The following is a 13,931-nucleotide window of genomic DNA, read 5'->3' as shown; positions in this document are numbered from 1 at the left end:
GTGTGCAATTTAACTCCGCGGAATGGTACAGCTTGATCGCTCGTGACCTCTTCAAGGTCGAATAACTACGCTTTTTTTTTCCGAGGCTGCCACTCACACACGATTGACTTGCTGGCTGCTGCACTGCACACGCTTTCGTTCATCCACCACACACTGATGAAGGCGCTGAATACGAGACTCCTCAACGTTCTTATAATTATCTTCAAACTACACACTGGCACCTTTCATGAGCTTTTTTTTTTTTTTTTTGCTGTCGTAGGCCCGTATTTGAGAAAAAAAGTAATAAAAAGAATAAGATAAAATAAATGAATAAACAGAACAATAAAAGATAAAACAGATTAATAAGAATCCTCAGTGTCAATTCCCATACACGACTGTATGAAAGTTCAGCCTCTAAGGGAGACACTGACGTTCTATAATAATCTGGAGGTGATGGTGGTGGTGGTACAACGTACTTTACTTCAGCGAGGAAGTGATGGCTGGCTGTGTGTGTGTGTGTGTGTGTGTGTGTGTGTATGAAACGTTTCAGTGATGACCGTCCTCGTTACTCACACCAACTTATCAACCAGGCAGCTCTTGTTAATCTAAGTCCCGCTAATTAAACTAACACGTAAAATAAACCAACACTTATTAAAAAAAACACTAATTATTTAAGTAGCTCATGAAATAGGTCGGCCTCCCTAAAAACACCACCTTCATTAAATACATTAAATACGTCTACCCCATTTTCATCAAGGTGACTCGCTCAGTCAGAGGTGGCAGAGTGGAGCTGCCTCAGGTGCCTCCAAGCAAGCTCCAAGCAGCGCATCCCTCCCCACCTCAGCACTTCTCAACAGACTCCCCAGCGTGCTTCAGTCACGGGTTATGTGATCGTCCACCAGGGTTTTCTTTTATTCCGAGTGTCATGTTATTGGCCGAGTTTACCTTGAATGGGATCACGTTTTCTTAGTGTCCCCGTGTTCCGGTTACCTGCCATTCGGACATTATCCTTATTATTGTTATAAGTAGTGTAAGGCTTATTTACCCATTTTATATCATGTAGTATTATTCTCTTCATAATTTAAGTTCTCTATATCTTTATATATATAAGGAAGGGAGTATAATTGAGGTGAAATACGTTGAAAACGAGGGGAGCTTGAGTGGGCAACAACACATTCCAAGGAGGGGAAAAATCAGAGCGCCTTAGGTCGTGAGGAAAGGTGGAGGGAAGGCGTCTCTCAGGGAAGGATCTTGGTGTGGATTGGTGATGGAGTGAGTTTGTGGAGGTATTAGTGGTGTAGCGGTATAACCTTGATATCCAGGGTCAGGTTAGTGAGTCTTTTGTGGTACCAAGAGCTCTTGTCCGCTGAAATTCGGTTGTTGAGTTGTGCCGGTGACGCTGTTGGGAGGGGTCATAGGTCAAACTGGCAGCCATTTTGTGAGTGGAGGTTGTGGTGTTAACCTTGGAAGTTGGTGTTGTGGTGTATTGGTGATTTTGGGGACGAGATTGTGGTGTTATGGGTAATCTTTGGTGATAATGGTAATCTTTTGTGAGGCTTGAGGAGGTGAAATACGGGAATTATTGTCTGGGGACGCGGAAGTGGCGTCCGGGTAAATTCCTGCGGTCGAGGGGAAACATTTCTGTGACTGGTGGAGGTGTAAACGGGTTCTGGTGACGTGGGAAGTGACGAGAACGTCATGTAGTAACGTGTACTACCTCATGTTGTTTGTGAATTATTATTAGTATTAATATATGTGCTTGTAACATAGAATAATCGTGTTTTCTACTCCCCCAACAACAATCTGGTATTAGAGGTAATTCCAGGTGTGCTGAGTCAAGGTAAAGGCGAAGTGAGAAATAATTCTGACGATTTCGGATAGGTCGGGTAGGCACTCGAAGCCTTTAAAAATCCAGACCTTTAAAACTTTCCGGGATCAGTGTAACGTCCACTTTCTTGGAGAGATAACCGGGATCGTACGATCGCAGGTAAGTAGGCGATCGTGACACGAGTTGTTCCTCACATAAACAACTTGAGCAAAATCAACTTCCAGGGGACGAATCACACAACCATTTCAATTCCAGCTCAAGTTGACGTTAACGAACAATTGCTGATCAGGCAAAAAGTGACCTCAATAACGTAGAAAGTAATAATCAAGGCATTAAATAGTTTCTTCATTATCACCAGTTCACCAAAATCAAATTTCACGTCTATGTAGCGCGACAGGAAGCACCCGTATTCTGTAAAGACAGATCTTAACCTTGCTGCACTGATGCAAACAGCGCAGTAGAATCGAAATGAGCGAGTTCATATGCCAGTGCACTGCGTGGCTTCATACCGAGACCCACCACTGTTATGGAGCTTAAATAAACCATAATGCTTCACCCAACAAGTTCCCAAACAATTAGAATATGGTATTAATCCAAGACACCTTTCGTCCTTACATGTAAAACCTCGAGAGCCATCACTAGAACCACCAAGGACCCCACAAGGAGCACATCATCTTCAGCAAAAGACTCATTTACCATGACAGAGCCGAAAATCATTACGGTGATCAGTCCATTGCTCCAAACTGTGTGTGTGTGTGTGTGTGTGTGTGTGTGTGTGTGTGTGAGAGAGAGAGAGAGAGAGAGAGAGAGAGAGAGAGAGAGAGAGAGAGAGAGAGAGAGAGAGAGAGAGAGAGAGAGAGAGAGAGAGAGAGAGAGAGAGAGAGAGGTTATTGGTTATATTACGGGTTATTTACGAGGTTAGGTTTTAAGATTAGAAGCATAAAGCACAACCATTAACCTGTAAAAGATCCTCGAAATTGTATGTATATAAATATGTTCCTTATTGATTATATTGTATACTTGGTATACATTTAAGAGAGAGAGAGAGAGAGAGAGAGAGAGAGAGAGAGAGAGAGAGAGAGAGAGAGAGAGAGAGAGAGAGAGAGAGAGAGAGAGAGAGAGAGAGAGAGAGAGAGAGAGAGAGAATGCAGGAATTTCCAAGTGGCTCATTATGTAATTGTGTGAGCCATGATGACATTTTTTTACCGCTTGTCCTGAGGTGATGGGCCGAGATTCATTCTGGGGAAGGAGGCCAAGGACCAGATTTGAAGGTAAGAGGGAAATGTTAATCCACTTCCCTCACGCTCGCTCATCAAACAGCGGCTTTTCACATACAAAGGAGTGAGGTTTCTCGAGATTCACACACGACGCCGCATCACAGGCGGTGAAGACTCGTCTTGATTCAACTCAGGGGACGACCAAGCATGAGCATGAAGAGTAAGCCCTCATCGCCATGTGATGGTAAGGGAGAACAGGGAGAGGTAAAATAGGGCTTATTAATTTTACTGTGCAGCGATCGGGTTGAGTTTGAGGATCCCTTGAAGAAAGGGAGGCAGGGAAAGGACAATTATCTTTGGTTTCTCATTTACGCTAGTGTAGAAAACCCATCCAGCAAAAGTGGTGCTGAACGGACCAGGTAGTATGTACCCTGGCGAGACACAAGGACGGCTTCCACTGATTAACTTTTCGCGCTACGTCCAGGAAGAGTATCATCACTAAAGGAGTGAAGGCCCCGCAGTACCGGCGTTGTTGCTTTCCTTATGCATTTGCGGATAATATAAGATGAAACTCATAAACAAATGGAATATATTTGTGCCCATTTTAAGTAAAAAAAAAAAAAAAAAAAAAGCTGGTTTATACAAAGAGATTACTACAGGGAGAAAGAGTACATTTGTGCTGCAACAGTCACGATAATACGTGTTGGTCACTTTATCCTTCACCTTTGTCATTTAACAATCACATGGTGAACACAGGAAAGTCAGGCGTTGACATGACTGTCATTCTTATCACCATCTAATAAACTCCAATTCATCCACGTGTGGTTTCTTATTGGCGCATGGCTGAACAAGTGTGGTACAAGTGTGGTGGGGACAGCCTCCAGTGTTCTGCTGTGCGAGAGATACAGGCTGAAAAGAAAATGGTTAGTAACAGATTAGGAGTTCACTTGCTTCAGCATTCTCCGGTGCAGGCAGAGGAGTGTTTGGTGTCAAGTCCTGTGGTGCCGAACACTCGCACACAATTTATTGTTGTAGTTGCGGGTAACTTGTGGGTGGCGGCGTGACTCACGATTAGCCTTGGATGATCTGTTGCTCCTTTCAGCTCATTCAGGTCGGCGAGGCGCGCTGACTCACTCACAACAGGCTCTCTCTTTTTCATTTGTTTAATGATCAATGGCACTGTAAATATTGACAGATTATAGAATATATTTTCTTTCTTTTACTTTCCTCCGATTTTTCCACAGACCATTTTGAATGTTTCTTTTGTCAATTTTCGAGTTAAAACCTGAATTATTGTCCTAGTCATCGCTTACCATTATCATCATAACCATTATTAAAATCATAATTACATCTTTGTACAAACTTATGACTGCAATGGACCACAATGTCAGGAGGCACACACCTGATGATATACAGGAAGGCAAAGCTCCAAGAGATACAATGCGTCAGCGTTCCAGATTACTGATTTTTGTCCACTACACGCTCGAAGCTTCAGTCTTGTCAGAATTAGTTTATACGGCCATTGTCCGAAACAGCATTTCGAGTCATGGCACCGAAACAATGCTGCAGGAAAGACTGTGCCGACGAAAACCCTGTACCTCCAGCCACACCCAGGCAGTGACATGTCACGATGCGGGGGGCGCTTGGTTACCTGCGTGGGTTCCTGCCATACCACACACAAATGAAAGATGGGCGTTGTCGCGTCGGTAAGACAGACGATCGTATTCTGAAACGCTTTGCTCTCTCATCACGAATATTTTCAAAGACCAAAGGAATAATTAGTCAGGTTCTCAAGCGTTTTTCCTGTTAGTAAAGTAGAAATCTATTAATCTGTCATTAGAACCATATTGACACCGTATAACTTCTATTAAAGCAGTGGTTCTCAGCTGGTGGTCCATGGTCCATGTAGCATTGGTGGTCCATGGTGACTTTTTGGGTGGTCCACGGGACGTCCACTGTATTTGTTAAGGTAAAATGAATGCTCATAATTTCAAATCTATGGAAAATCCAGTATGAACAATTTAAACAAAATAAATAATTGGCTATTCATCTTATATTATTTTAACTAAAGAAATCTGCTACCAATTAAGTTGCAGCTGTTCAGCAATACTTCGAGTTATTTCTAAATAAAATCTAAAATGAATGTTTAAGACTCATGGTGCCGTAAGTGACCAGCGCCAGCACGTACTGTACACGTCAAGGTGACGAGCCATGCTGTTGAATCCTGTCAGTTGCCACGCGACTACATTATAACACTGTCGTAGTGTGTTGTGACCAGTAACTACCAAACTGGTTAGGTGATTATTTAGATTTTCATGTCTGTTGCGCATTAAGTCGAAGCAGAGGAGGAGGAGGAGGAAGCAGTAGGCACCTGCCGAAACGATAATTACTCCCAGTGAGGTCTAAAGCACTGGATCAGGGGGTGCTGTGAACTTATCATTAAACTCAGCTCTGACCTCACTGAACGTTTCCCTTTGTGTCTCACAACACAGGGGGGCAGTCACAGCCTGCCCTCTAAAGACAACTCTCTTCCTCCACACAAAAATACAAGCACCTAATAACACACACACCCTTCACTCAAAATTTCAAAATTCATGGCGACTCCTACACCAGCCTCGGAGTCCCCCATCTGGGGAGGGGACCACGAATGTCTCCAGGTCGGACTGCCCCTCTGACGACGACCCTAAGTGTCTTGACACCCCCCTCAACTTTTTCTTCATTAACTTCTGCAACATTCGTAGTCTAATATCTAATTTTCAATCTGTAGAACACCACCTCTCCTCTCTTAAACCTCATCTTCTTTTCCTCACTGAAACTCAGGTGTCTGAGGCAACTGACAGTAGCCCCTTTTCTGTTCCCTCCTACTTTCTCTATCCTCATTTTCGATCCAAAGCTGGATGTTAAGTTTATGTGCGCAATGACTTAACCTGCTCTCGTGCCCACGCTGTTGAATCTTCCGAGTTTTCCACCATCTGGCTACGACTAGAGTCACTCTCAAACTAAATTTGTCTGTGCTGTATACCTCTCACCTAACTCCTCTGACTATAAGAAATTCTTTGACTACTTAACTTCCAAAGTGGAACACGTTCTAACTCTCTTCCTTTTTGCACAGATCTCCATTCTTGGAGACTTCAATGTTCACCACCAGCTTTGGCTTTCCTCTCCCTTCACTGACCATCCTGGTGAACTAGCCTTCAATTTTGCTATCCTCCATGACCTAGAGCAATTGGTACAGCACCCTACTAGTATTCCTGACAGTCTTGGGGATACGCCCAACATTCTTGACCTTTTCCTGACCTCTAATCCTTCTGCTTATATATATGCTGTCACCCTCTCTTCTCCGTTGGGCTCCTCCGACCACAATCTCATATCTGTATCTTGTCCTATCGCTCCAATCCCTCCTCAGGATCCCCTAAGCGAAGGTGCCTCTGCCGTTTTGTCTCTGCTAGTTGGGGGGGACCTAAAGGGGTATTTTTGCTGATTTTCCTTGGAATGACTACTGCTTCCGTGTCAGAGACCCGTCTTTGTGTGCTGAGTGCATAACAGAGGTGATAGTGTCTGGCATGGAGGCGTACATTCCTCACTCTTTTTCTCGTCCTAAACCTTCTAAACCTTGGTTTAACACAGCTTGTTCTCGTGCTATACATGATAGAGAGGTGGGCCACAAAAGGTACTTAAGCCTTCCATCACTAGAATCTCATGCACTTTATATTTCTGCCCGGAACCATGCCAAGTCTGTTCTCCAACTAGCCAAAAACTCCTTCATTAACAGAAAGTGTCAAAATTTTTCAAGATCTAATTCCCCTCGTGACTTCTGGCATCTAGTCAAAAATATCTCCAATAACTTTGCTTCTTCTTCTTTCCCTCCTTTATTTCAACCAGATGGCACCACTGCTATCACATCTATTTCTAAAGCTGAACTTTTCGCTCAGACCTTTGCTAAAAATTCTACCTTGGACAATTCTGGGCTTGTTCCTCCCTCTCCTCCACCCTCTGACTACTTCATGCCACCTATTAAAATTCTTCGCAATGATGTTTTCCATGCCCTCGCTGGCCTAAACCCTCGGAAGGCTTATGGACCTGATGGGGTCCCTCCTATTGTTCTCCGAAACTGTGCCTCCGTGCTTGCACCTTGCCTAGTCAAACTCTTTCAGCTCTGTCAGTCAACATCTACCTTTCCTTCTTGCTGGAAGTTTGCCTACATTCAGCTTGTTCCTAAAAAGGGTGACCGTTCTAATCCCTCAAACTACCGTCCTATTGCTTTAATTTCCTGCCTATCAAAAGTTTTTGAATCTATCCCCAACAGGAAGATTCTTAAACATCTATCACTTCACAACCTTCTATCTGATCGCCAGTATGGGTTCCGTCAAGGCCGCTCTACTGGTGATCTTTCTAGCTTTCCTTACTGAGTCTTGGTCATCCTCTTTTAAAGATTTTGGTGAAACTTTTGCTGTTGCCTTGGACATATCAAAAGCTTTTTGATAGGGTCTGCCGAATTATCCTCATTCAGGAGAGGGTGAAGGGAAGAATTATGCTCTTTCAGGGATCAGGAATAGTTACCTGCAATTAAAGATCAGTGTTTTTATTAGTTATTATTTCAGCGTCTAACAAGAAACTAATTTCTCTCTCTCTCTCTCTCTCTCTCTCTCTCTCTCTCTCTCTCTCTCTCTCTCTCTCTCTCTCTCTCTCTCTCTCTCTTATCTTTACTGTTTCCTTCTGTTTACTCCTCTTGGTCTCCTCTGTCTCCTCTCTGACACAGTGATGAAGTTGCCCTGCTCCTCCTCCTCCTCCTCCTCCTCCTCCTCCTCCGTCGGCCCTGGACTGGCACTTAAATTACATGATGATACCAGTAACTATTTTAAATTGTGACGTTCGTAAGATTCTTCTCTTTCTCCACTTCCACGTTCCTCCCATCTCTCTCTCTCTCTCTCTCTCTCTCTCTCTCTCTCTCTCTCTCTCTCTCTCTCTCTCTCTCTCTCTCTCTCCCCCACTCTGCACCGTCGTATATCAACACGCACTCGAGACACTTGTACTGTTCCGATAATAAGGTCGATAAATCACAGTCATAATTAATTTAAGAGAGCATTGTAACATTGGCGGTATTTTGACTCATCTTTCCTCCTCCATCCTTCCTCCCACACACACACATACACCTCGCCGCCGTGGAGCCCATCAGAAACCCTTGCCTCTCTCTCTTTAGCGCGATCAAGCGATGTAAACAATGACACATCACTTTTTATTCTTTCTTCTCTCTGTTGATCAACGTGGTTTGTTAGCAGACGTATCTCATCGCTGCTGATAAGACCCGAGTGTAATTAATAGCAGGACAACATCTCTTCCTCTCCTTTCTCCTCTTCTTTTCTCTTCTTCTTTTTTTTCCCTCCTCCTCTTTCTTCTCCTCTCTCCTTATCTCTTCTTCCTCTTCCTCTTCATCTTCCTTCTCCTTCTCAACTTTTTTTTTTCTTCTACTTATTTTTCCTCCTCCTCCTCCTCTTCCTGTGTCAAAGGTATTTCTAGCTTTGAAACATCCTGGGTTGTGTCAAATTTGCCTCCAGCTTATCAAGTTTCGCGCTGTGCAACAAGTCTGTCCGTTGCTTTGGTATAAATGTCTTTTCCTGGATGGAGTTACTCGATGTTAAAGTATACTTGGCTAAGGTGATTTGGGCTAACAACGTCGCTGTGCTACGGTTTTGAATGTAGTTCCTGCGCTGAGCATCTTGTTTACCTGCCGTGATGGCTGCACTGCGCGTCAAGTCCTGGCGGCGCGGTGCTGATAAGCGAGACAAGGAGTGAGGGCAGGGTGATTTACGAGGAACGCCCTGAAGAGTTCTGGTGTGTGTGTGTGTGTGTGTGTGTACTCGGTTTTGCAGAGACCAGGGGAAACAATTGGCAAGTCAGTGCGGCAGGTTCAGCTTAAGGACAGTATACGGAGGTACTATACACCAGAAGCTGCTTCATGCCTGTTTCGGAACTTCGGAGCACCTATGGGTACGCGTCACACCAATCTTGGGAATAATTCACCACGAGGTCGAGGGATGAGGGGAGTGGCGGTGGTTTTACGAGTTACACAAGTTGCAGCATTTCTTGGCTAAGGAAATTAGCAGAAGAGATTGGTGTTGACTTCAGTGTTAACATACATATACCATGGTGTTATGGAGCCACTTACGAAATCGGTAAATTCAGATTTCCCTGATCGGTACTACGCTAATATAAAAGTTTCCTTCCCTCCTCCGTGAGCAGCGGACTGGAGCGCCCACAATTTTGCCACTCCTCCGAATTTTCATATTCCAGATATTTTCAATTACCTTTTCAGTTAATCTCTCCTGAAGCTGATGTTCAAAATATCAATAGGGAAACATAAAATATTTTTTTATTGACCTTGGCCAGAGCCCTCCTTAGAGAGAGAGAGAGAGAGAGAGAGAGAGAGAGAGAGAGAGAGAGAGAGAGAGAGAGAGAGAGAGAGAGAGAGAGAGAGAGAGAGAGAGAGAGAGAGAGAGAGAGAGAGAGAGAGAGAGAGAGAGAGAGAGACTCCTGGAGGGCCTTATGCAGATTAAATGACTTAATACTGAAAAAACGCAAAAAAAAAAAAAAAAAAATGAAAGTGTGCAGAGGCGACTCGATTTCTGGCCCTGACTACACACAAGTTCATATATTATTTAGTCACCTGGCGAGTGTGGTGGCCGGGCGTCCAGTCCAGCGAGGCGTTTGGTGCTTGGCGACTGCGCGCCAAGGCTACGGGGGAACACCAATAATTTCCTCCACACGCCGCCATCACTCTGGAAAGGATGTAATCATGTTTCCGAACTCTTACCATGGAATATTCACATGTACTTTTAATTTTATCTGTGAAAGGCGATAGTGAACTCACAGACTCCCAGCGATGTGCTTACGTAACGGTGACAGCGAGGCGATCTGTCTATCACTGTCTGTCTGTACTGACTGCCCCAAACACTACATTATATATATTTTTTGCGTATAAATAGTAAAAACGACAAAATGAGAAGAAGAAGAAGAAGAAGAAGAAGAAGAAGAAGAAGAAGAAGAAGAAGAAGAAGAAGAAGAAGAAGAAGAAGAAGAAGAAGAAGAAGAAGAAGAAGAAGAAGAAGAAGAAGAAGAAGAAGAAGAAGAAGAAGAAGAAGAAGAAGAAGAAGAAGAAGAAGAAGAAGAAGAAGAAGAAGAAGAAGAAGAAGAAGAAGAAGAAGAAGAAGAAGAAGAAGAAGAAGAAGAAGAAGAAGAAGAAGAAGAAGAAGAAGAAGAAGAAGAAGAAGAAGAAGAAGAAGAAGAAGAAGAAGAAGAAGAAGAAGAAGAAGAAGAAGAAGAAGAAGAAGAAGAAGAAGAAGAAGAAGAAGAAGAAGAAGAAGAAGAAGAAGAAGAAGAAGAAGAAGAAGAAGAAGAAGAAGAAGAAGAAGAAGAAGAAGAAGAAGAAGAAGAAGAAGAAGAAGAAGAAGAAGAAGAAGAAGAAGAAGAAGAAGAAGAAGAAGAAGAAGAAGAAGAAGAAGAAGAAGAAGAAGAAGAAGAAGAAGAAGAAGAAGAAGAAGAAGAAGAAGAAGAAGAAGAAGAAGAAGAAGAAGAAGAAGAAGAAGAAGAAGAAGGTCTGTTTACCGCTCCCATAAGTCAAAGAATGTACACTAAACGTAGGATACTTAAACTCAGGATTAATTGATTTGATGCAAAGGAACAACTGGTGGTAAAATGAATTCAGGAAACCATGCAAAAAGAATAAGGGAAAGGGAAAGAAATTAATGATATTACCCTCGACTAGTACCTTCCTTACATATGAAAAAAAAGAGAGCCCTGATATGGTTTCTCCTTTAAGCGTAATGAAATGGTCTATTGCAAGTTTTGGGTATAGTTTCGAAGTACACCTCTGAGCAATCAAATACCTGAAGTCTTTTAATGTCTGTACTTTTATTCTCCCTCAGTAAAATAGTCGACAACCACTCAGATGACACAAAAGTTGTCGGAGTGACGTTATCTAGTAGTTGAAATCTTTTAGTGGTTTCAAGACGCCTCTCTTAATTTTGTATATTTTTCTTGACAATTTTGTTTTAGGATTTCCATCTTCAGTTGGGATTTTAAGAAATTATCTATAGATATTTTTTTGGTGTCTTGTTTTGCTGCCCTTGACCAGACTTCTACTTATACCAAACACGCACAAAAGAAAAATAAATAAATAAATCAGTAAATAAACTAAACTAATAAAAAAAATGAATAAAAAACAAAATAGAAGAATTAACAAAATAAATAAATAAATTGTATCATTAACTGGAAAAGTAAGAAAATACACGAAATAAATCAATAAATGAATATAAAAATAAAGTTAGTGATGGTAAAGTGAAGCAGCAGCGGGCGAACAGAAACAAAACACCGTGAATTACAATTGGTGACAAACTCGAATGCTGGATAATTTCTATATATCATACTACAGTGGTTCTCAACTGTAAGGGAGTCCCCCTCCGAAGGGGGAGGGTGCGCGGACACTCCCCCTTGGGGGGGGCGAGCACAGGACGGGAGGAAAAGAAAAAAACTAATAATATTGTGGGCCAATGCAATAATAGCTTAGCCAAGGGCTTTTTATCCATCTATCTATTTTTCTGATTCTAACTATCTATCTATGGTGGGATAGTTAGGGTGGGGATTGAGTGGGTGGCGCACGGAGGAGGGGGCCCCAACTGCAATGAACCAGCTTTGGGGATGCCTAGCTTGCAAAAGGCTGAGAATCCCTGACCTAGTATACTGAAGCAATCTGTCTAAAAACTCCATACTCGTCCCCCTTCCTGTTTGTGTGTGTGTGTGTGTGTGTGTGTGTGTGTGTGTGTGTGTGTGTGTGTGTGTGTGTGTGTGTGTGTGTGTGTTATTGGGACTAAGCTGTTTCCACTCCAAACAACGTCAACCGTTCTAGCGACGCGCACAAAAAGCGGCCTTCGCATGTCTGGGTGGCGGCACTTCTGACCATCACGAAGACACACGCCACTTTCACGAAGACACACGCCACTTAAATCTTGCTTAAGTATATGCGTACTAGTGCATCTGTAAGTGTGTGTGTGTGTGTGTGTGTGTGTGTGGGTGTGTGTGTGTGTGTGAGTGTGTGTGTGAGTGTGTGTGTGTGTATGTGTGTGTGAGAGAGAGAGAGAGAGAGAGAGAGAGAGAGAGAGAGAGAGAGAGAGAGAGAGAGAGAGAGAGAGAGAGAGAGAGAGAGAGAGAGAGAGAGAGAGAGAGAGTCCACAGCATTACAGGAAGAGACTTGATGACATAAATGACTGAACTGAACACAACGAAAACATAATTAAGAAAAAAAAAAGATACATACATAAATAAATAAACAAATAAATCAGAAGCTTGTCGCGCTACTTCGAGGTCCTGTCACTCCTCCCCTCCACAGCAGCATCCAGGCCCTACCCACTGACTGACTGAGTGTCCCCTCGTGCTGCCAGACACAACACTATGAAATCAGGGTCAGGCTACTGAAGGCACGAGGAGGGCAGCACCAGATAAGTAAACCCCGCCCTCAAGGCCACGCCCCTACAATGCTCAGTGCTCAGTGCCCTACTACCCCATGAAGACTGTCATTGTGCGCCATCGTGTGTGCAGCCGCGCCTCCACTACATCACCACTTGTGTGTTTGTATTGCGAGGGTGTAAAAGGAAGAGGTTATTCCTTTATGGTGTGAAGAGGAAGATTAACTGATTTAGTTCTTAATTGACTCTCTGGCCATTTCAGCTTGTAATCACTAGTCATAAAGTGGTCAGTACAGCAATGTTGTAAAGAGGAAGAGGTTAACAGAATTAGTTCGCAATTGATTCTTTGACCACTAAAGCTTGTAATCAATGGTAGTAAAATTGTCGGGTGTAATTTTTATGCAATTTTGTGAGGTATGTCTGGCAACTACACGAATGATCAAGTGATTTTGTAACTCCAGTTTTATCTTTGCTCGTTAGAATCTTGTAGTGTGACTTAACTAATTGTCAAGAGTATCACTGATAGTACAAATAATGATGAAATTAGATAGCAATATTTACTTACACGTAACACGATACTAGATCAAAGTTATTATATTTTATGAAGGAAGATTATTATATCTTTGAAGGGGGAAGCGGGGCATCAATTAAACTGCTTTTTCTGTATCAGCTTTGGTTTCTTACTATCTATACTTCGGTCAGCCTTCTTTACACGCAAAATAAATAAATAACAATAAAGATAAAATATAAATAAGCAAATAAATAGATGGAAGAATAAATAAATAAATAGAATAAGCTCTCTTTAGTGCAATGATAAGAAATCTTCACACTCTGCCTATCCTGTCAGGTCCCACGCCCCGTCCCCGTAGCTGTGCAGTGAAGTACGTAAAGCCGCCGCGCGTCTGTGCTGTGCAGGCGGCAGATGGTCACCTCGCGGGGCGGCATCACGTTATAACCACAACACAGGCTGACGGAGACGATTAGCTTTACAAATACATCTCCCTTCACATAAACTTAATTAAAGTCAAGTTCCGCGTGATACATTTCTTCGAGTTACTAACATTATAGTTACATCTTGTGAAAACACCGCAGTTAGGGATACACACTTCCTCATCCCTCATCACTCATCGCGGGGCGGGGGGAAGGGAGGCCGCGGGAAGACAGCCTTTTGTCTCTTCTTGAAGGCGAACGGGTATGTGAGAAGAGGTTCGGCGAGCACTTGCCGCGACCACCCGAGCCCGACACAAGGCCACGGGGCGGAGAGGTGTCGGCCGCCAAGTGCTGCCGAAGAGAAGTGAAGGGCAGGAGGCTGTGAGGCTGAGTAATGAGGACAGCAGGCGGAGAAAGGTGAAGTGGACGGAGAGGTGGAGGAGAGGTGGAGGAGAGGTGGAGGGAAGGAAGGGCAGACACGCCCAGGCAATATACGGGAAACGTGATTGAGAGGCAAGA

Source organism: Scylla paramamosain, chromosome 10 (assembly GCF_035594125.1).
Source record: "Scylla paramamosain isolate STU-SP2022 chromosome 10, ASM3559412v1, whole genome shotgun sequence".
Taxonomy (NCBI): domain Eukaryota; kingdom Metazoa; phylum Arthropoda; class Malacostraca; order Decapoda; family Portunidae; genus Scylla; species Scylla paramamosain.
Note: the sequence above shows the minus strand (reverse complement) of the source record.